Source organism: Neovison vison, chromosome 1 (genome assembly GCF_020171115.1).
Source record: "Neovison vison isolate M4711 chromosome 1, ASM_NN_V1, whole genome shotgun sequence".
NCBI lineage: Eukaryota > Metazoa > Chordata > Mammalia > Carnivora > Mustelidae > Neogale > Neogale vison.
The window spans coordinates 30,998,233-31,022,554 of NC_058091.1; positions in this window are offsets into that span (position 1 = coordinate 30,998,233).

Consider the following 24,322-nt stretch of genomic DNA (forward strand, 5'->3'; position numbering starts at 1 on the left):
TCTCTACTGACATGTTAATTCACTTGAGTGATTTCCTTAAGCATTCCCGCCGATGCAAAAGATTTCTGAATTCCCTTCTGTGATTAGAAAGTACCTAAAATCACCATGAAATATAACTCGAGTTACATCATCATAATAGCTTGAGTTATTCAAGGGAGTATCCTAGTATCTTTTATTTATGGAATGTCTACATATGAGGATTTTATAATGGGAGTTTCAGGTGCTTAAAAATTTTTTAACACTCAATTTACACTCAAACTCTGCTGAATCTTATAAGTTTGCTTAATCATGCTCATATTTGAGTCTGTGAGTTCTAGGAAACCAGGTTGTCTGAAGACACCCCCATTTGGGAAGAGCTGGAGTTTGCTTTTTCTGCCCACTCTCCCGGGTGTGCAGTTGCTTTTAGCTTTTTACTAGGGAAGCTTGCAAGCAGGGATTAATGTGCTTCACATTCTCTCTTTTCCACCAATTTTATTGCGTATAATTGACAAAATTGTGAAGTGTTTAGAGTTCACATCAGGGTGATTTGATGTACAAATACATGGTCAAAGGATTTGCACCATCTTGACCATCTTGATAATGAACATATCCATCACCTCACGTATTTATATTTTTCTTTCTTTCTTTCTTTCTCTTTCTTTCTTTCTTTCTTTGGTGAGAACATTTAAGTTTTACACTCTTAGCAAATTTCAATTATATAATACAGTGTTGTCAACCATTTGTTTTTTTCAGTTTGTTTGGTTTTTTTATGTTTCACCATTTAATATTCAAAACCTTTAAGTAATACTTTCCCAGTACAGATATGTAACTCTGTATGACCATCATACAGAGTTAACTTTTTACATTGTTTCTTTTTTTAAAAGTTTTTATTTAAGTAGCCTCTACACCTAACATGGGGCTTGAACTCACAACACTGAGATCCAAAGTCGGATGTTCTTCCAACTGAGTGAGCCAGGTACCTCTCCGGTCATTATGTTTTACATTAGGTCTTCAAACCTCATTCATCTTAACAACTGACAAATTTGTACCTTTTTACCAACCTCTGCCCTTTTCTTAACCACCCCCAGACTCTGGCCTTTGGATTCTAGGAGTTTAACTTTTTTCTTTTAATTCCATATGTAAGTGACACTAGGCAGTATTTGTCTTTCTCTGTCTGGTTTATTACACTTAGCATAATGTTTTCAAGGTCCAACCATGTTGTTGCAAATGGCAAGATTTCCTTCGTTTTCATGGCTGAAAAATGTTCCTGTGGGGATGAAGCACAGGGGAGTATGTGTACGAAAAGTCTTATATATATGTTTGACAAAGATTCACAAAAATCCCAGAAAGAATTTCAGAAAAATCACACAAAAATTCACAGTAAATTCCAGAAGTTGTATTTCTGTCAGCTTGGTTCAAATAGTATTCAAATGTCTGTAGTTGAAAACTTCCATGAAAATATTTTCATCAGAAAACTAATAAAAAAATTTCTGTTACTGTTGGTAAAAGCTTCCAAGGTTTTTCTCCTCTAAGAGTCAGAGAAAATGGCTGATACTATTTGATCCATCACTTTAGAATGAGTGTCCAAGTCTGACAAAAATCATTGAGACATTCAATGTGGCTCTTTGACTTCTGATGATGATGAAATAGAAGCATCTTCTGTCATCTGTCCTGCCACTCTTCTTCAAAATTTGATTCTTTTTTCTATGAAATAATTTATGCCTTATTTTATAATTTCTGTGGCCCAATCGAGGAATGATTTTAAAGCTTGATGTTTTTACTGTTTATTGTTCAGGGCAAATGCCCACTGTTTGTATATATTTCTTTGCATCTGATTAACCTCGTTTATAACTTTATGATAGAAAAAAATTTTTCAGAAAAGAAAAATGTATACAGCCATTGCTGTTTATTTCATATTTATGCTTAGTTAGAGGACTGTGTAGCATTCTAGGGATTGCAAACACCTATTACACTGGAAATGAGCTCAAAGGATTTAAACCTGTTGGTAAATTTCACCTGTAAGTTGAGTTTACATGCATAACTAAGTCTGTGTAGGTTAACGGATAGCTCTAAAACTGGGAACTCTCTGTGTCAACTTCCATGTAGGAAACAATGCTTAGTGAAGGCTAAGTAACAAAAATTCATTCATTTAAAGCTTTCACATGTATCATGAAAAGTCAACACCAACCACAGTTGTTTGGAACTTAGACAAACAACAGATTTGAGGGAGAAGTGTTTTTATCACTGATGTTAAGAATTCTCCATTTGAGGTAATAATGAAAAGTGGACTAATTTTTTTGTTAGCTTTATTATTTAAAAAAAAATGCTTTATAATATCCCCCCCCCATAAGCCTCCTAATTTCCAGTGCCCAGGGCTGATCATTTCTCCTCCTGCCCTGGATACTGAGTGTGCTGAGGGCTGCCTCCATCACAGGGCAGTTTCTTCCCATCACGCTCTTGAAGCGTGAAATGTCTTGAGGATTCTTAACGCAATCAGCAAGAAAATTATAGGGTTCTTAATATAGTAGATGCAAATTGTTTCCCAAATTATTGGGACATAATTGGTATCAATACTTCCAATTCCTCAACTCTTTTCTTTTTGTCCCATGGATCTCACATGTGATTGAATGGTAAGGCCAGCTACCCTCTTTCTGTATAGTTTCTTTTTTTTTTTTTTAATTTTATTTGTTTATTTGACAGACAGAGATCACAAGTAGATGGAGAGGCAGGCAGAGAGAGAGAGAGAGGAGGAAGCAGGCTCCCTGCTGAGCAGAGAGCCCGATGCGGGACTCGATCCCAGGACCCTGAGATCATGACCTGAGCCGAAGGCAGCGACTTAACCCACTGAGCCACCCAGGCGCCCCATCTGTCTGTATAGTTTCTTAATCATAATTTTTTCACTTTCCCAGCAAAGCACAGGTCCTCTTCCCACCTCATCACAGGACCACCCCCTCTACTGTTAATTTTTGCAGTTCTCTCCAACGTATTTTCTATTGCCCCATTGGACTATAGTATTCTATATTTATAATTTACAGTAGCTTCTTTGTACATTCAACAAATCCATCAAATCCAAATTTCATTGAACAAATACAAATTTGTCACTCCACTTTTCAGAGACGCTTTCCCAGATCCCTGGGTAGCATTAACTCCTTCCCTCACCAAACAGTTTTTTTTTTTTTTTTTCTGACACCTCTAGTTATAGTTTATTACCATAAATGCCATAATGATTTCTTATATGTATTTTTTTTTAATTTTTCCCTTAGCATGTGAACTATAGAACAGGAAACCTTTTTCCTCTCTCTCCAACATCTTGTACTGCTTGAGATGGAGTTAGTGATAATAAATTATTTTGAATAATGAATAAATGAAGATTTAAGTTGGTCTTGTCTAAGACCAACTCACCACAATCTTCACATCCTATAGATTTTTTCCAAATATACACCCCATTTCTTCCCCCCCAAAATCATACATTGACTTATATTTAATTAATAACATCATATTTCCGGGCAATAATTTTTGTCTTATCATGTAAATATTCCACCTTTACCTGCACTTAGGTCAGAATTGTCAAGTGCCTGACAACCAGATAGCTTGGCCGTCAGGGGTGTAGCATAGCACCCAACATGATACTAATGGATAATGGATACAAGCCATTTCAGGCTTTTGAAACCAAATAATAACAACTGGTGGCTCAAGAAGGAATCAGAGAGTCAAATGGACCAGAAGATAACAGACTATATTGTTGGCTCATCTGGATAAGAAAACACATACTTTCTCAACACTATTTAAGACACAATGCATTTGAATGTGAGATCCTGTTTTTTTAATTCATATTCTTTGTTGATAGGCTTTGCTTATTTCATTGACAGATGTTTTGGATTTCTCTGATAATACACTTCAGTAGAAAACGCAAAGCTAGATAATTACAGTTCCTCATGATATACTTGATTGCTTGTCATCATTGAACAATTTCCTGCAAGAGACAACTATTAATATAGTACTCAGTTCAATGCTAAGAAATACAGAAACACTATACGACATGATGGTTTCATGAGGCTAATGATCTTTTGCAGGGAGATATGGCATATGTAGGGAATTATCTGAAAATAATGCAGGGATGTAGAGTAGTATTAAATCATGTAATACAGGCTCTTTGTACTAGCTTGGACTAGGGAGTATTGGGAGAAGATTCTCTATGGGTCTGTGAAGTTTCTGCATGTCTTGCAAGCAGAGGCACTGACTCCCTTTGTTCTAAATTATCCTTTCAAAGGTGTCTGTATTGTGAACAGACTGGAAGATAAAGATAGTGTCTTCCTCTGGGGCAAAGAACAGGCTTGTTTATAGCCATTATAAAAGATTTGGGTTACCTCTGCTCAGGATTTCTCTAATGTAACACAATCCACTGCATGTTTAAGCATCGATTTCTTTCTCTCTGTGGAACTTGGGAACGAGGAAATGTAATGCAAGTATGATGATACTCGGAATGCTTGCTGCGCCATGAGTAATACAGTCCTTCATCTCTGATCCCAGAGTCTCATGTCCTCTGCCAGCACCTATGAAATTATGACAGGCTAATTTGTAAGCTTGCAAGTAGGGTAATGTCTTGGGAACTCTACAGCTCTTGACGGAGACTAGGAACAAAGCTTTAGGGGATAAATACGATTAAACTGTACATAAAAAATGAGTATGGTTTTGTAGGGAAGGAATGCTAATCACCAAATAAAGAACTCTACAAAATGGGCTCGGATTTTGGAGGTTCCTAAATCAAATGAGGTGGTTGAATTTGTTCTTACATATTGTATATTTTTTAAGAGGGTGATCAGATGAAAACAATGTTTTAGTAACATTGGTCTGAGTATTAGAAAGGAGGGGAGAGAGAATCTAAAATCATGGAGGCCCATTAGGAATTGCAGTAATCTTCTAAGTGTAAGATTATTGGGAGTGAACATGACAAAATTGATATAGAAAGAGAGGGAATGTAAGAGAAGACAAAAAAGTAATAGAGAACTATAACTTCTTATCTAGGTTAAGTCTTTCAGTGACTAATGGTGAGATGAGGTTTAAAGTCAGATAATACTAGCAGTATGACCTTAATCTAGTTATTTAACCTTTCTGAATCTTAGTTTTTGATAATAAAGACATCTACTGCACACCTGCTATTATAACAATTTTTTTTAAATGTCAGTGAAAGTGAAAAGTCTTCATTCTGTAGCAGTCTCAATCAAATAATGAAAATAAGGGGTAGGATAGGAAATAGTATATTTTGGTAAAAGTTGTTGATTTTAAGCTGAATGCTTTTACCAAGTCATTCATAGAGAAGGGATTTGATTATTTCAAGGTAATGAAAGTAAAGAATAAAATTATATTTAAGAAAATTTGATTAACAACTGTATAATCAGTTAAACCACAGGACAAGAAAAGTCTTTATTAGGGGCAGTTCATGGGGGTAGATTTTGCTTTGGATAACCTAGACTAAGATTATAACTTATAAGTCACAAAGACAGTATCTTTGGTTTTTTCTTTCTTTCTTTATCTCTCTCTCTCCTTCTTTTTTCAGTTATTCAAGAAGAAAAGGGAAAAGAATAGAAAGACCATCCACTGGACTGCTATGTGCCAAGGTGACCCTGAACTGGTCCTTTGCCAAGTTCTCCCAAATGAATGAACTTCTGCATGGCATTTCTGGACTCTGTTCCTTTTATTCTTTACATCTCATTCTTATGCCTATTCCTCCCCCCGCTTTTTAAAAAATATTTTATTTCTTTATTTGACACAGAGAGAGAGATCACAAGTAGGCAGAGAGGCAGTCAGAGAGAGGGGGGAAACAGGCTCCCCACTGAGCAGAAAGCCCAACACGGGGCTCGATTCCAGAACCCTGAGATCATGACCTGAGCCTAAGGCAGAGGCCTTAACCCACTGAGCCACTTCTCACCGTGTTCGTCACACAACCATTAGAGAAAGAAGAGAGCATCAAATACAAATCAAGCTGTTTTGTTTCTTCTTAGCACCCTTTGAAAAAGCTTTGGTTGTAAAAGTGTCAGAATGAGATCACGCAAAGAGCCCATGGATTTCAGACTCTTACCCATCCCTGCCATCCAGCTTTCTACGCTAAGCGCTATGACCAGGTTGTGTGCTCTCTAGCCTAGGACTTCCCTGTAGCCTCTACTTTAATTTTGCTTCTCTGTCTTTCTATAGACTTATGTATTTAACACGATCTTAGTAAATATCCCTGAAAAGCAACTGATCAGTCATTAGTGAACAGAGAGATAAGAGAGAACAAAAAAGTTGAAATATTGCACATTAAATATTTGCAAAAATTAGTTACTTCTTATTTTGAGAAAAACTTGATATTGGCCTTCAAACTCTAGAAAGAATAAATAGGGAATACATTTATTGAAATTAAATTCACATCCCTGGGCTTACCAAACAACTAGGAAGCACCCCACTAATAAAGTGAGACTGTGCAGCCTGGGAGACGTGGGTAGTATTATTCCCCAACTCCAGCACACACTTGCTTCCGTTTCTGCCTGTATTTCTCTTCATAGCACTTACCACTTTCCAAAATATCATTCACTTATTTGTTATATTGTCTGTCTCTTTCTGGAGGAATGCAAGTTCTACAAGAGTAGGCATGGGCCAAAGGATAGAATTTGATTTTGTTTCCTTTGTTCTCTATATCTCTGGCACCTGGGATAGTCCCTGGCCCAGAGTAGGCACAAGGAAACAGTTGTTGAACAATTGCAAATATGGAGACAAAAACACAGGGGAAATAAAAATGATGTCAAGTATGGGTGCTACCATGATTTCCTCAAGTTAGCAAAATTCTTTTGTTTCTTAGAAAGAAAAAGATGGGAAGAAGGATGAAATGGGTAAGTGAAGATGGCAGAGTTGAGAATGTGCCATCAGGACTGGTCCCTAGCATCTACGACCTCTGCTTTTACACTACTGCTCTCACATACTAAGGTAGGACTCCTTAAACACACTGTGAGAACCCAGAGAGTATGCGCAGGACAGTTCTGCTCCAGCCCCGATCCAGTCTTCCCCACTAGCACCTTTTCTGCCAGTCCACACGACGTTCCCAGGCACATTCAGTGCAGAGCGCTCCAGAACGCTAAAAACTCCCTGCGCTTGTTTTTAAAGGGGGAACTCGTGTATATGTGTGTGTGTGTGTGTGTGTGTGTGTCTAAGTTATATTTTTTACCTCTTACTCAGGAAGGACTTTCTCCCTTATTCTTATTTGACCCGTGATCATTTCTTCTTTTATTCCTGTCAGACACGTTTAATCTTCCACTTAAACCTGATTCTATTTCTTTTTTTCTTGATTTCTTTAGCAAATCTTGCACAGGACTTCTCCAAGAGAAGGCCGTTTCCTATGGCCCCAGTTCTCATCTCTTACTGCCATATCATGTAGTGGGTCTTGGACCTCAAATTGCATAATTCAGCCAGCAGATGCATTTCTTTTCTTTCTTTCTTTTTTTTAAGAGAAAGAGTGTGGAGAGGGGAAGGGCAGAGGGAGAGGAGAGAGAGAATCTTAAGCAGGCTCTATTCCCAGTGCGGAGTCCAAGGTGGGGCTGCATCTCAGGACCTTGGGATCATGACCTGAGCTAAAATCAAGAGTCAGGGGCGCCTGGGTGGCTTGGTGGATTAATGCCTCTGTCTTTGGCTCAGGTCATGATTTCAGGGTCCTGGGATTGAGCCCTAAGTAGGGCTTCCTGCTCAACAGGGAGCCTGCTTCCCTTCCCCTCTCTCTGCCTGCCTCTCTGCCTACTTGTGATCTCTGTCTTTCAAATAAATAAATAAAATCTTAAAAAAAGAATAAAATAAAATCAGAAGTCAGATGCTTAACTGACTGAGCCACCAACATGCTCCTATTTCATCTGGTTTTGAAGACTTTTAAAAATTGGGAAGTTCCACAAAAAGCTGTGGATTTCTGGTTACTTCTGCAAAATCAGAGCTGGGCATTAGTCTGCTTTATCATAGGCAATCATCAGCTGTAGTTTTATTATTGCCATGACACGGCGTGGACATGTTCCATTTCACCACCTTCTTTTCCGATCCAGCTGGCATTGATGATCCAGGTCACTGTTTAGACCAAAAGACATTGGCAAAAGAGTGGGGCAAGGATGTGCCAGGTTATATTCCCAATGACCTGATTACTAATAGCTGCTCCTTTTTAAAGACCTAGATCAAGAAACTTCTGCTCTATGACATTGACTTGTTCTTCTCCATGAAAAAAAAAATGCATTCATTCATTTTCAGACAATTACTGAGGATCTAGTAGGTGCAGCAGTGAAAAGTTTAGGGAAGTGTACAGAACCGGGGGTATATATATTTGACAGTCATTAGCATCAGATGGCATTTAAGCCACCAGATGGGGAAGTGTCACCAAGAGACAGAGTGTGCATGGAGGAGAAAGGGAGAAGTCCTGGTTTTTGTTTTTTGTTTTTTTGTTTGTTGTCTGTTTTTTTACAATCACTGTTCATTACCACTGCTTTTCTCATGGCATTTTCATGGTATGTGGTAAAATTATTGATTTTTCTCTGTATAATCACTTTTAAAAATTCTCCAGTATTTATTTCAGAATAATTCAAACCTATGGAAAGGTTGCCAAATGGTACTATGGAGAGCCGTATACCCTTTCCTTACATCACTACACTGGTGTTGTTAGCACTTCATGGTATGGGCTTTCTCTCTCCTTCCACCCCAGCGCTCTTCCCCCCCCCCACCTGCCCTATTTGAGAATTATTTGTGAACATTACCGTGTTTCACTCCTAGATACTTCAACATGCATCTCCTCACGATAAGGACATTTCCTTTACAACCACAATCAGAAAACTGAATATTGACACTATTATCAGATATGCTTGTCCCTATCCAAATATCCCCACACTGGTAAATAATTTCTTTTATAGTTTTTGTTTGTTTGTTTTTTGGTTTTAGTATCCAGTCAAAAATCACTTGCATTTAGTTTTTACATCACTTTTGTCTTAATTAATTTAGAATAATTTCCTAGTCTTTTGGTGGGGGTATAGGAAAGTATAGATAGGAAGCTTTTGTGTTGTTGTTTTTCTAGAATTCTGGACAGTTGTTTTCAGAATGTCTGCCATTTTAATTTGTCTCACCTGAGTTTCTTTATGATTAATTTAGGTTAAACATTTTTAGCAAGACTATTACATAGATGATGTTGTATATTCCTCATTGAATCACATCAAAGGCACACAATGTCAGTTTTTCCTATTGTTGTTAAATTTGGTAATCTAGTAAGAGAGTGTTTCTCAATTCAATTTCTCCATCTATTGCTCCCAACAAGGTTTCATTCAATATTCTAGTATCCAAGGATGATCCTAATTGAATAAATTATTTTTATAGTGCTAGTAAAATGATGACTTTCTGTTTTCATCATTCCTTCTACATTCATTAGGTAGTTTTTTTATTATAATAAGAAAGCTTTTTTTCTTTACTCCTCTTTCAAGAAAAAAAAAAAGCTTTTAAAGTATCAGTTTGGATTCATAAACTTTTAAGAAACATTTCCCGTCTTTTCCTCCATGTCTGCCATTCATTTTGATTCTCAGAAGTAATTATTTATTTACAAGCTGTTTCCCATTTAAATGTGAGCCTCTTGAATGGGAGTCATAAAATCATGTCTTGTGGGTTTTCCCCTATTGTTTAACACACATAGAAACCTACAGATGTTTAACAAATAAATGAATGAATGAACGTAACTGCCAAATTATCTATCAAATTTGTTCATAGTTTTTAGCAATTAAAGCAATGAGATACTATTTATTATTTATCAATTGGCAAATATTAAGACATGTATCCATATTTTACATTAACATGTGTTAGGGTTTTTTTTAAGATATTCTTTATTAATTTTAAAGAGAGAGAGGGAGAGAGAATGAACAGTGGGAAGGGGCAAAAGGAGAGAGAGAGAGAGAAGTGGTGTCCCTGCTGAGCAGGAAGCCCTACTTACGGCTCCATCTCAGGACCCAGAGACCATGATCTGAGCTGAAGACAGGTGCTTAACAGACTGAGCCACCACGATTTGGGACATACTCATCCTATGCTACTGGAGGATAATTTAGTAACATGTATTAAAAGTTCTTAAGGAATAATGGCTAAGACTATGATGGAAATGATTAGAATTAGAACACTTTCAAGTTTATAAGGAATACATTAAAAAATACATTCCTTTCAATTCAATAATTCCACTTCTAGTGGTATCAGAGATGCATTTTTGAGACATCAAACCAATGTTTTATGTGGCAATCCCCCTTTTAGAGCAGTTTGGCAGCTGACCCATGCAATGGATCAGTGGAATTCATTGCCTTGTGGAAGTGGGGTGGGAAGCTGCCAAGAATAAGGGAATCATTTCTAGACTTTAAATTTCACAACAGAGGTTGTGAATCCATTGTGAATTAAAAGGCTAAAAGCAAGTACTTTTGATTTTCAAAAACCAGACTTTAATGAGAAATGGGAAAAGTTCGTACATTTCAAATGAGTCAGAGCTTAAAGGAGTTACCACAGAATAGATGATAAAGCAGGAAAAAAATCTAGATTATTACCTAAGCCTTTCCTGGGGCAAAAAAGAAGAAACCAGAGAGAAGAGAGGGAAGGCATGGAGTCAAATGTCAATGTCCTTGTTTCCACTCTTTTGTGTTTGAATATCACAGAAAGGGGGTGTTCCAGAATTCATTGTTTATGCGCCACACCCAGTGCTCCATGCAGTACTGTGCCTCCATGATACCCACCACCAGACTCACCCAACCTCCCACCCCCCCACCCCTCCAAAACCCTCAGATTGTTTTTCAGAGTCAATAGTCTCTCATGGTTCGTCTCCCCCTCTAATTTCCCCCAACTCCCTTCTCCTCTGTATCTCCCCATGTCCTCCATGTTATTTCTTGTGCTCCACAAATAAGTGAAATCATATAATAAATGACTCTCTCTGCATGGTTTATTTCACTCAGCATAATCTCTTTCAGTCCCGTCCATGTCGATACAAAATTTGGGTATTCATCCTTTCTGATGGAGGCATCATACTCCATAGTATATATGGACCACATCTTCCTTATCCTTTCGTCCATTGAAGGGCATCTTGGTTCTTTCCATAGTTTGGTGACTATAGTCATTGCTGCTATGAACATAGGGGTTCAATGAAAAGTGGCCCTTCTTTTCACTACATCTGTATCTTTGGGATAAATACCCAGTAGTGCAAATGCAGGGTCATAGGGAAGCTCTATTTCTAATTTCTTAAGGAATTTCCACACTGTTCTCCAAAGTGGCTGCACCAATTTGCATTCCCAGCAACAGTGTAAGAGGGTTCAGAAAGGGGGTGTTTTGAACAGGAAACCAGTGCATGCATTCTGTTTTTCATTTGCTACCCTTTCAAGCGATTGTTAAGGGTCCTATGCCAATAGGAGAGCAGAAATAACAACATGGCCAGATTAAAACAGAGAAGGGTCAGGTCTCCATGGGCTGTCCATGGCTGGCAATAACCAGAGAATGTAATAGACCAAAGGAAGGATTCTGGACACAACTGCAAATTAGAACTGTGCATCTTTCAAAGCATCATGATGGTAGCAGACAAAGGGAAGACCCAAAGGTGGATTCAGAGGGTGACCACAAGGGTGCTGGGGGTGGGGCATGGACAAGCTCCCAGACCTAGAACTTGTTCTAAAATAATTTTTGAAAATGGTATTTTTAGACATTTCATAGGTTGCAAATACTTTCAACATGTATAGCAAAGTTTTTGGTCTTAAAACACTTCCATATACATTATTTTAAAAATATAAGGACAGTTGATGTGAAGTCTCACATTAATCCTTCACCAAAAGCATACATAATTATTAAATTCCAAAGGTTGAGTCATGAAACATTTGGCAATCATGTTCTTTATATTTGAAAAAGATTGAACGGACTTATATATTTTATATCTCTGTATTTGTTTCTTTGTCCAGGTTTAAGAACCAAACTATAAGATGTTCCTCCCATTTGTAACTGGTCACAAGATTATTACATTTTAGGGTTGGTTAAGTCCATCTGTTATGAAGTCCCATGCTTAATGAAGTTAATACTTTCTACTTTGTTTCATTTAGTTTAAAGGAAAGAACAACTTAATTTTTACTACTAGCTGGTCAGAGAAATTTAATTCTGGCTCTCAGAAATTTCTTAGACTTATTGTGATGGTCTAAGATCATAGCAAGGTCTGAAAGGAGTTTTGTGGTTGTTCGTGGGGGTGTGGGAGTAGAGGGGAGTGGATCACTTAAATGTTGGAATTTTTTTTTTTTAAAGATTTTATTTATTTGTTTGACAGACAGAGATCACAAGAAGGCAGAGAGGCAGGCAGAGATAGAGGAGGAAGCAGGCTCCCTGCGGAGCAGAGAGCCCGACGTGGGGCTCGATCCCAGGACTCTGGGATCATGACCTGCGCCGAAGGCAGAGGCTTTAACCCACTGAGCCACCCAGGCGCCCCTAAATGTTGGAATTTAACAGTAAGTTTCTGTTCCATGTCCTACCCATCAAATTACAAATGAGTGAATGAGATGTGATTGACTAGCAAGCTGTACTTGTGTCAAAACTTAAAAGAGAATTGCCAATGTGCACAGTCCTCAAATGGCTCTATTTTCTCCTTTTGGAATGCTATGCCCAATTTGAGAAAGTTCAATAATGAAACATTTTCATCATGCTAATCAATGGATTTTTGCCTTTGTTGTTTATTTGGGCTTTTTTGTTGCTGTTACTAAAGTAGATGTGCCTTTAAGTTTTGTTTATCCTTTAAATAGATCTTTTTGCTTCAAAGAAACAAAGCTAATAAAAATCTTACAAGAGGGGGAGGAGTTAAGATTGTGGAGGAGTAGGAGGACCCTGAGCTTGTCTCATTCCTTAAACACAGCTGGATAGTTATCAAATTATTGTGAACACCCAAGAAATCAATCAGAGATCAAAAGGATCTGGGAGAACAAAAACTGCAAGTCTAAAAGTCAAATTATTGTGAACACCCAAGAAATCAATCAGAGATCAGGGAGAACAAAAACTGCAAGTCTACAGGTAGAAAAGTGACCACCTTTACAGAGGTAGGAGATGCGAAGTTCACGTGGGGAAGGCATAGCTGTGGGAGCAGTGGATGAGAGGAGGGATCCTGCTTAGGGAGGCTACCGCAAAATACTAGAAGCAACAGAAGCGCAGCAGAGGGCAAAATCTGAACTTTTAAGTTTACTACCATGGGGGATGTACCTAGATTCAAGGTGTTCAGGTAGCAAAGACAGAATCCCAGGAGCGACAGGGAGGTCCGAGGACCCCCTGGGTCACAGGAAGAATGGGTGGCATCAAGGTGCTACACTGTCCCCAGGCAGAGGAGCCGGGAGGCTCATAGAGAGTAGCAGGTTTTGGTGTGAGCTTTCTGCTATTAAATGCGAACCACGAGGCAGTGGTGTGAGGTTTTTCCTGGAATGCGGGCAAGCATGGCGATATCCTCCCCGGAGGAATAGTGTGGGTCCGAGCCAGGGCTAGGGCGTCCTGGACATTTGGAGTTTTGAAACTCGGTCATGAGTCTGAGACAAACAGCCTCCGACATGGGAAAGATGAACTCAGGGTTCAGACATAAAGCAGGGAAACAAATAGGGTGATCGACTGCTTTTCTGAGGGCTCACTGAAAAGTGGGGGTCACAGATTTTCAGCTCTGGGCCTAGAGGACAGGATTTTCATCCCTTCCGTCAATTAGAGTGAAGAGTCTACAGCGAGCAAACCAGCGCCACCTAGTGGAGTCCCCGAGCTGCTTACACCAAGCCCCGCCTCCTGTGGCGGGGAGACCCAATTCCACTGAGAATCAGCACCCCCAGGCTCCTCCCCCAGAAGACCAACACAAACAGCTAGCTCACAGCAAGCCTACTGATGGTAGACTGCTGCAATGCTTCAGCTCTAGGGGAAACAGAATTGAGCTTCCTTTTTACTCTTATTTTTTTTTTCATTTATTTTCTTTTACTTTCCAATTCCTTTTTAAATTTTTATTATTAAAAAAATTATATGCATATGATTTTCATTTTTGTCTACTTTCATTTATTTTATTTTATTTTATTTTGGGGGGATCTAGATTCTTTTAATAAGCAGACCAAAACACACCCAGGATCTAGTGGCGTTTTTAGCTTTCTTGTTTTGTGTTTTTTTTTCTTTTTCTTTGCTTTTCACTTTGTTTTTGTTTTGTTTGTTTGTTGTTCTTTTTCTCTTTTTTTCTTTTCTGGATAAAATGATGAGATAGAAGAATTCACCCCAGGAGAAAGAACATGACGTAGGACTCACAGCCAGGGATTTAATCGATACAGACAAAAGTAAGATGTCTGAACTAGAATTTAAAACAATTATAAGGATAATACTGGGCTTGAATAAAGCATAGAAGACACTAGAGAATCCGTTACTACAGAGTTAAAAGAACTAAAATGTAGTCAGGCTGAAATTTAAATGCCATAACTGAGATACAAACATAAAAGGAAACTATAAAAATGAGAATGGTTGAAGCAAAAGAGCAAGTCAATGATGCAGAAGATAAAATTATGGAAAATATTGAAGTTGGAAGAAAGGTAATGGACCACAAAGGTAGAACTAGAGAACTCTTGTGACTTAGTAAAATGCAGTAACATTCATATCATAGGAGTCCCAGAAGATGAAGAGAAAGATAAGGGGGCAGAAGGCTTAGTCAAATAAATTATAGCCCCAAACTTCCCTAATCTGAGGAAGACACAGACATCAAAATCCAAGAAGCACAGAGAACTCCCATTAAATTCAACAAAGCCAGCCATCACCAATGTATAGCACAGTCAAATTCACAAAATGCACAGACAAGAAAAGAATCCTGAAAGCAGTAAAGGAAAGGTCCTTAACCTACAAGGAAAGACAGATCAGATTTGCAGTGTCTCTGTCCAAAGAGACTTGGCAAGCTGGAAAGAAGTGGAAGGAGATATTCAACATGCTGAATGGGAAAAATATGCAGCCAAAAATTCATGATTCAGCAAGGCTGTCATTCAAAATAGGAGGAGAGATAAAGAGTTTTCCAGACAAACAAAATCTAAAGGAGCTCGTGACCACTAAACCAGTTTGGCAAGAAATTTTAAAGTGGACTCTGAGTGGAGAAAAAAAGACTAAAAGCAACAAAGACTAGAAAGGACCAGAGAACATCACCAGAAGCAACAATTCTACAGGTAACACAATGACACTAAATTCATATCTCTCAATAATCACTCATATTCACTGAATATTACAGAATGAATTTACATTCTGAAATATAAATAGACTAAATGTGCTAATCAAAAGACCTAGGGTATCAGAATGGATAAAAAAATTAAGATACATCTATATGCTGCTTATAAGAGACTCATTTTATTCCTAAAGACATTGCAGATTGAAAGGAGGGGATGGAGAACCATCTATCATGTTAATGGACATGAAAAGAAAGCCTCAGTTGCCATACTTATATCAGACAAACTGGGATTTTAAAATAAAAACTGTAACAAGAGATGAAGAAGGGCATTATATCATAATTAAGGGTCTTCCCATCAAGAAGATCTAACAACTGTAAATATTTATGCCCCCAACTTAAAAGCACCATATAGATAAATCAATTAATAACAAACATAAAGAAACTCATTGATGATTACACAATCATCCCTTACAGCAATGGACAGATAATCTAAGCAGAAAATCAACAAGGGAACAATGGCTTTGTCAATAGATGCAGAAAAAGCATTTGACAAAAATGCAGTATCCTTTCCTGATAATAACCCTCAAAAACACAGAGATAGAAGGAATATATTTCAACATCATAAAGACCATATATGAAAGATCCACAGCTAGTATCCCCTTCAGTGGGGAAAAACTGAGAGTCTTTCTCCTATGGTCAGGAACAAGACAAGTATGTCCATTCTCAACTTTACTGTTTAACATAGTACTGGAAGTCTTTCACTCCCTCTGCCTCTCTCCCCACCTCTCTCTCTCCAAAAAAAAAAAAAAAAAAAAAGAAAGAAAACGAGCTTTAGTGGAGAGGCCATGTGTGTCCTGTTCAATGACATGAGCAAGAAATTTGTACGTAGTAGGTTCTACATAAATGAGCAAGAACTTGGTGCATAATAAGTTCATAAATGATGTGTAAACAGTGAATGAATGAATGATGCTCTGATATAACCCTTGCAGAAAGCTGTATAAATTTCCTAGGCAAATTATCTTGCTGTAATAATAGAATTAAAATTTAAAAAGCATTAAAAAAAAAAAAAGAAGTTTTAATGATGTGTTCCCCATGGTAGACTGAAGGCCCTGAGCTTCCCCATGTTCTCTGGTGAGGAAAAGCCCTATCTTTACCCTGGCATAGTGCCAAAAGAGAGGAAGGGCCTCTAGGACCATTCCTGAAGAAAGGGATTAAAATCAGGACCAGAGGACCATGTCACCTGCTGAAGAAGTGATGCCCAGGAAGCCACACTACAAGTTCTCAGGGCACCCAAGTGGGGGAGGTGGGGATAGCAGGTGATCTGCTCATAAGTAAGGCAGGCATGAGGGGTTCTGAAGCCTTAGTGATTTCACTTGTCGGGCTGACAAGTATGGAAATTATTATAAATTTTAAAAACCATAACTATTGTTGTGCCATCTTTTAATTTTATTCCCCAGGTTGGCATATTCTGGCCAACTCCACTGCATATTTTCAGAAGAAAATCTCCCACCCCAAAACCACTACTTTAAAACACAATTATCTCTGGGGTGCTACAGTTACAGTGCTCTCTGTTTGAATTCAGTACCCCATTTTAAAATATATCTTCTCCTCTCATAATTTAAAAACATTTCAAAAAGTAATTGACCATGTTTATAGGCGTGATTGTTCCTCCTTTTGTGTCTCTGAAAGAATTAACTTCGGGGAGCAAAAGCAATACTGTTTGTGCTTCTAATGTTCACAAAGTTTTTCTTTGAACTTAGAAGATCTTCAGAGTGAGATTTTAACTTCAGCTTTTGAAGGCTTTTTGCCCATTAATTTCTATTTGAGTGATTAAATGTATTCGTATGGTTTAACTCAAGTCTTTTTATTTGGAAATAATAAAGGTAATAATAATCAAAGTTCTGCCCCTCAAATAACTGGTAAAAGAACAAGGAATGTATGTCTTCTTTGTTTTTCTCTTGGTTATAGAATAAATAATTTACAGATGGTAAGAGTAAGCAAAAGACCATTTGCCTTTCCTCATTTACTTTAAAACAAATCAATAAACATTTATTAAAAAGATAAAACTTAGCAAAATTTAGATTTAAAAACTTGAGAGCCTGTCTGTGAAACCACGTGTGCTAATTTCCATGACCACAGGACATAATTTGGTGGTTGAAAGTGGCCTTATTTGGTGGGCAGGAGGTTCTACTGCAACATCAGACGACAGATCAGGGAAGAATCCAATTACAGAATGAAGACAAATGAGAAAAATCAAGATGCTGCTTTGAGTAATGCAAATTATCACTTTTCTTTGGTTTAGAGGCTGCTAATGGGTAACATTGCATGAAGTGGAAAGTTAGATGAAAGTGGGGATTGTGGCATTTTTCTAAATGTTTCATTTCTTGAATTAGAGGACCATGTAAAAGAGGATGAAAGGGAAGGATCAATGGGTAGCAGGGGCAGACAAGTAATCATGGACATTAGTCATTACAAGAAAGGGGCAGGAAGAAAAATCCCTCATGGGGGTTGATGAAGGTGATGCTCTCAGCCCAGCATTTCTTCCTCAGTCTCTGTCTCCTATTTATTTCCAAAATGCTTGAGGAAATAGGACAGGTGGCCACAGCTCCAATAGGGCACAAGTTTGGCTTCACAGAACCCAGGATAGTGGAAGCAGCAAATCTTCCTGAAGCTCTGAAGTTTGTTTCATGAATTGATGACTCTTCCAGGCTCAAAGAAGCAGCTAATCAACAGCATGATCAGTGCCAAGATAAGAGGCTCTCCTGTAGGCACCATCTTAGATCTCCAAGTTGCATTATTTATTTTTAAACAATAGCATAACCATAGTGTATGCACTAGTGGCTAATTCTGAGATGTGTGATATGTTCAGTGTATTTAACTATGACTTTAACTCTGTTAGGGTATCAGATTGTTTTACATCAAAATCAATTGTTTCAAAGTAGATTTTTGATATCCAGACAATGGCATGCTTGTTTCAAATGTTTCCTACCATATTTCTATAGAAGGGCTTTGGACAGTAACTCAGAGTTTTCTGCAATGAGGTTTGAATTACCCATAAATTTCGTATGCAGTTAACATGAAGCTCTTAGCAAGGGAAAAATGCTGTGGATTGGGTAGCAAAAATTATTTTGTTTTAACTTTCTATTTTTTATAAAAGTAATTATTTGAACTTATAATTAAAGGTCTAATAGTCTAATAATTAATTATAATACTAATAATTTTTACCATTTTTTTACTATTATTTCCTTTTTTTTTAACTATTGCTATTACTATTACTATTATAATACTAATAATTTTAGTAGTACTAAAATTTACATGTGAACTGGCCAGGTAAGTCCATGTTTAAAATACATAAAGTTTATTGTTACCATTTAAATAGAAAGAATATATATAGACAATGAAGAACATTTTTTTAAAAAGATTTTATTTATTTATTTGACAGACAGAGATAACAAGTAGGCAGAGAGGCAGGCAGAGAGAGGGGGTGAGGGAAGCAGGCTCCCTGCTAAACAGAGAGCCCGATGTGGGGCTCAATCCTGGGACCCTGGGACCATGACCCGAGCGGAAGGCAGAGGCTTTAACCCACTGAGCCACCCAGACGCCCCAGTGAAGAACATTTTTCATCTACTAGGTTTTAGACCACTTTCGCACATTAAGTCTGGCTTTCTTCTGTTTTTAAGGAAAATCAAAGGAAACGGAAGGCATTGAAACAAATACAGAGGAATATATACCAAAGGAATAAATAATTTTCTAAGTGACAATGATGACATTGTTTTGGGGGGAGGGGGTTGTTTTTATTTTAGTCTGGAAAGATTCAAGAGTAACTGATTATCTATTTTCAGGTCACTACATTTCTGTAAAGGTTCGCTTTAAAAGAGGCTCTACATGGAAAGACAGTTTGGTCAAGTACCACAGAGGACCAGCAGAGCCTCTTTACCCTGTAAGAAAATGGAAGACTGCCTCAGGCCCCAGCGTCCTCACGAAGATGCTTGTCAGTTCCAACAGGGCTCACTCACACCGGGTCACCTTTGGCATGTAAGTTCTGCCTCTGCCACCTTCTTGCTGATCTTCGTGCGCTGTTCTTCTAGACCTCCTCCCCGGCGTAGTGTCGGCCCAAACACAGAACACAGTCTGTTTCCTTGTTTCAGGGCACGCGTGCATCCACACGCACATACCATCTACAGACAAAAGTGGCTTTTGGAATTAGCAGACTTTATTGAAGATTTTGGGCAGAAAGAGAGTGGCTTATATAACAGAAACTCAAACCACTTCAGCTTGACTTTTCGATGTCATAAACCCTTTGCCATGCCCTGCCAATGGACTCACCTGTTTCTTATTTACACTCTCCCCTCTTCTCCTGTTTTTGTTTTTTTTTTTTTTGTCTTTCTATTGTTCCAAGTTTCAAATGCAGAGCAGTTTAATGCCTTTTGTTTTTTGTCTTCTGCCAACTCTTGCTGATGTGGTTATACTTTTCAACTCAATCAGTTTATAAAACATTGTTTTCCAAAACACTTCCTTCAAAGGAATTCTTACACCAGCTATGTTAAGGTATTGTTTGCCCACTCTTCTATAGTTAGAAATAAGATGAATATATTTATATGTTAAGATAATTAAGTGTAAAACAGACTTCCAAATGAGACAATGTATAGGAGATCCCTGAATAGAAATGCACTAATCTGTTCTTTCATTCATTCACAAATATTCATGTGCTGGGTTATTCTAAAAACTGAAGATACAGCAGGGAGACAAAAGCAAAGAAAGACCTTGTTTTCCTGGAGAGGAGACAAGCAATACATAGGCAAATAAATTAATATAGAGAGCATATCAGCTAGCGATGGTGTCATGAAACAAATGGAGATGGGTGCTAGAGAGTAATGGGGATATATATGCCATATTTTACATGGGGTTCAGCAGAGCTCTGCAGGAAATGAAGATGTGAGCCATGCTAATATCTGGGAGAAGATTCTGGGAAACAGAATTAACAAATGCAAAGATCCAGAAGAAGGAGCATAATTGTTTTGTTTTCAAAGAATAGCAGGAAGGTAGAGTGACCAAGGCAGAGTTAGTGACAGATAAAATCAAAGTGTCCAATAGCCATAACACATACAGACTTGTAGAGAAAGATTTTAGATTTGATTCCAAATGAGATAGAAGCCATGGAAAGATTTTGACCAGAGGAATGTTGGGATATGAATTTTGTTTTGATGTGGCGGCTGTCTGGAGACTAGATTAAAGGAGGTAGAGGCAAGAAACAGAGAGACCAGTTAAAAGATCATTGCAACAATGTGGCAAGAGATAAGACAGTAGTCTGGACCAGGTCAACAGAGATGCAATTGTGAGAAGTGATCAAAAATAAGGCCAAGGTTTTGGTTTACTACATCAACGAGAAGGATGGAGTTGACATTTCCCGCCGGAGAAGCAGGTTTGGGGAAGAAAATCAAGAGTTCAGTTTTGGACATGTTAAGTTTTAGAAGTCTGGAACACCAATCAAAAGCTGTCAAGTGGGCAACTGAATACACACTTCCAGAACTAAAAAGGGAGGCTGAAACTGGCTACACAAACCTGGAAATCATCAACATTTAGATGTTATTTAAAACCATGGGGACTAGATGAGATCACGCAAAGTGTGGTTCTAACGGTTGAGCACACAAGAGATTCAGAAGATGTGGCCAGTATTGAATGCAGTCATCCATTATCCCACCAAATGAGACAGAGAAGGATATTCCTTAAGAACCCTTCCAGCTGTAATTCTTTAATTTACCTTGTTTTACAAGTGAAGAAATTTATGGTTGAGAGTCTGGGAGTACTTTTCTAAAGGAGATGCTGAGGAAAGGACCTATCTGAAAGGAAACAGTTGAATTTATGAGAGAGGGTATAATTGGTAATGTAAGTTTCTGAGGGATTAGAAAAGATCAAATCCCAAGTGCAAGTAGAGAGCCCGGCTTTAGGAGTCAGAACAGCTCCTTTACTGTTAGATTTAAATAATAGAATAATATCCAGTTCGGTAGATACACCGTCCTTTCCCTATTGTTAAACAAACCTTCCTTCCCCACTCCTTATATGGTGATAAATGCTCCAGTAGACTAGGTATAACATTAATTAAAATTATTGAGGATGTATCCATGAGGATATTGCCATAACAAAGGCCAAAATACCAGCAGCATAAGCCAAGTGAAGTCTATTCTTTCTCAGTAGTGTCCGCCTCCACAGCCTGGGGCTACTACGGCAGTTCCACAGTGTTTCCGACTCTGGTTTTTTCCATCCTCTTGCTTTGCCATGTTGCTTCTCTTTTTGTTGGTTTGAGGTAGCCATTTCAACTCTATAACAACTACAGTCAAGAGAGCAAGAGGGGAGAAGGGGAAGGGGAACCCATGAGCCATCCTTCAAGCAATCAGAAAATGCCTCAGAGCTCTGGGGTCACGTACCATTGGTCAGAACTTTGTTTCACAGCCCCTGTAGGGAGACCAGAGACGGAACCTTCAGCTGGTTGGCTAGGTGTGCAGCTCCATTCAGGATGGTGCTGCTGAAGGAGGGAGGATCCATACCGGGTTGGGTGAAAGAAGCGGTCTAAGAAGTATGTGCGTGTCTGAGATGTGAGCTATAAACTGACTTTGAGAACACAGCTTTATTTTTAAATAGTGTTTTATTAATGGCAAGTGATTTAATGACAGTGATTATTCAATATGATACCCCTAGCAGCCCTGTTAGGTAATCAGGGCAAGTGTGATGATTCCTGTATTACAAATTAGGAAACAGAGACTTGGGTTAAATGACTTGATCAAGGTCGTATGTCTAATACACGATCTTAAAATAAGCCTATGTTTTCCGACTTCTCAAATCCAGTGCGATGGCAGAGAACACAGCAAAACCTGATTCATATCCAAATGAAATGGGACTTAAGCAGAATTATGTCTTATCTCCAGAGATCTTCTCTATTTGGGAACTTTTAGTTTCTTCAGCAATGCAGCATCCAAAATAACAGTTTATAAAAGTAAATGGAATGATGATAGGAGAAATATAAATAAATTTCCATCTTTTTGAGTTTAATTTGTACTGAGAAAACATCCAGACTTTTCCTAATGGTCTGTCTTGGGAAGGGAAGAAGGAGATCAGGGGGCCGGAGAGGTCCTGGTGATGAGTCATAGGCTCGGTGCCCTGGCTGTCTGAGTCTTTGAGTGTGAGTCACTTCATTTGCACAGATGACTCTTGTTGCCAACTGCTGCCCTCCGGGGGCGGGGGCGGGGGCGGTGAGTGTGGGCTGTGCTGATGGATACCCATGTGTGAGCTTTGCTTTCACACCCCCCATAAGCAAAGATTCCGTGGCAGCTGCTCTGTGCAATATAGCTCTTGCTCTGAGTGCCTTTCTTAAACTCTTCATTTCAGTAATATCTTCTGTCCTAAAAACCTTGCTGATAAGAGAGGTTTTTTTCCAGCAGCCCTCACTTATGTTCTGACATTGAGGTGGGGATTCAGCATGCAGGGCTCCTACCTTGTTGTGGCGTCCTCACTTCATATCCCTCATCAGTGCCTGGGTGGCCCTCCATCACCCACATTTAGCCTCTTTTATGAGTTCTCTTATTGTTTCCAAAATAAAAGACGAATTTTTCCCTCATTTCATGATTCTTTCTGCAGTAATCAAAATGAACGAAACCCAGATCTATCCTGTGGGTTGTGTGACCTCAACTTCTTTTAGAAGCATATACAACAATAGTCTTACTTCTGGAACCCAAATTCTCCATAGGCTTTTCTTCACCTGGTGCTTAACATTTTACATTTTTAGAAAGAAGAAGATATTTTACATTTTCTTTGTGAAACAATATATATCAGAGACTTTTCATTCAAATGGATAGGTAGGTCCATGAAAATGGATTCAAAACATGGCAAAATATGGTCAATGCTATAATTAATTTGTGATTGAGACGTAACGGAGGGGAAGACAAGGAAAGAGAACATAAGACTGAGTCACAGGGCTAGATGGATGATGGGTATTAAGGTGGGCACTTGTTATGATGAGCACTGGGTGTTGTATATAAACGACGAATCACTGAATTCAACTCCTGAAACAAATATTGCACTGTAGGGGGGCTGGGAGGTTGGGGTACCAGGTGGTGGGTATTATAGAGGGCACGGCTTGCATGGAGCACTGGGTGTGGTGAAAAAATAATGAATACTGTTTTTCTGAAAATAAATAAATTGGGGAAAAAAAGATGTGGAAAACATGGAAAAAAATATTGCACTGTATGTTAACTAACTAGAACATAAATAAAATTTAAAATAAATAAATAAATGTACTTAGGTTAAGAAGAAAAAAGACTGAGTAACAACATCTTTTCATCTGACACCTTGTAGAGTCAGGAGAGAGCATACTGCACACTTCTAGAGTGAACTTTCCTCTCACTCAGAGTAATTTTTGCATTATGGTAACAACTTCAACCTAATCTCTTTTCTCCCTTCTGCTTTTTTTTTTTTTTTTTCCCCTTAGAAGAGGGATATGGTACACTTTCACAGGGGAAAGAGAAGAGTTGCCAATGTATCAATGGCTCCCTCATCGTCCCCGGTACAAGAAACCTTAAAGGAAACCCTATGAGCATTCCCTAACTTTTGTTCTAACCAAGGAACATGATGGGAAGGGAGACAATTCCAATCTGGGAGAGGCATGAGTTTCCTGTCGAAAGAACTTGAAATCAAATGAAGGCTTTCCATCTGCTGTAAAATGCTCCTCATTTCCGTGTGGGTATGTTTTTCCTCCCCTTCACTTTGGTGTCACACTCTAGGGACTGCTGTGGTCATTATCACCATCATCATCATCGTAGGACATGCAAGACTTCACAGATCCCTTGATCTTTATACCTTGTCCCCAAGGGAGGATATGGTTTTCCTCCTGTTCCATCATTGGCCAGCTCTCCTCCCCAGGTAATAAATAAGGTCACAAGACTGGTCAGCAGCTGCTCTCTCTCTATTTGTCACAACTAGTTGGGTTCTTTCTTCGGCCCCATTTGGCTTGAGACCTTCATTCACCCCTCACTTCCTTTCTTATCAGACTTCACAGCTTCAAAATTCTCCTGGTCAACATGGAAATTCTCCCAGATTCTACAGCATTTTATTGTTTCTGACTCAAAGCTTAGAAAAAAATAAGTGATTTTTTAAATATTAAAT